This window comes from Marmota marmota, unplaced genomic scaffold (genome assembly GCF_001458135.2).
Source record: "Marmota marmota marmota unplaced genomic scaffold, marMar, whole genome shotgun sequence".
NCBI classification, from domain to species: Eukaryota; Metazoa; Chordata; class Mammalia; order Rodentia; family Sciuridae; genus Marmota; species Marmota marmota.
In genome coordinates, this window is record NW_026000026.1 from 26,482,579 (window position 1) to 26,482,936 (window position 358).

Genomic DNA, 358 nt, shown 5'->3' on the forward strand with positions numbered 1-358 from the left:
CAGTCCCCAGCACTAGGACCAAACCAAAGTCTGTCTCCACCACGGAGCAGTCCTCGGGGCAGCAGCAGCAGCAGCAGCGCCGCCTGCGATCGGTGCTTCCCCCCCCCCCAGCCCAGCAGTGGCACCCTAGGGTCGGGGACAGGTTACCAGGTGGCCGCCTCCCGCCGCCCGCGGGGCAGGTTCGGGCGCCCGCAGAGCCTCCCGGCGGGGGCGCCCGACCGCCGGGCCGGCTGGTGGCGGGCGGCCTGGAAGACATTACACGGCTGTCGGCCGCGGGCGTCGCTCCCAGTTCCGGAGGCTCCCGGCGGCGGACGCGCGGGGCCAGGGGACCGCCCGCCACAAAGCGCGCTTGTTCTGC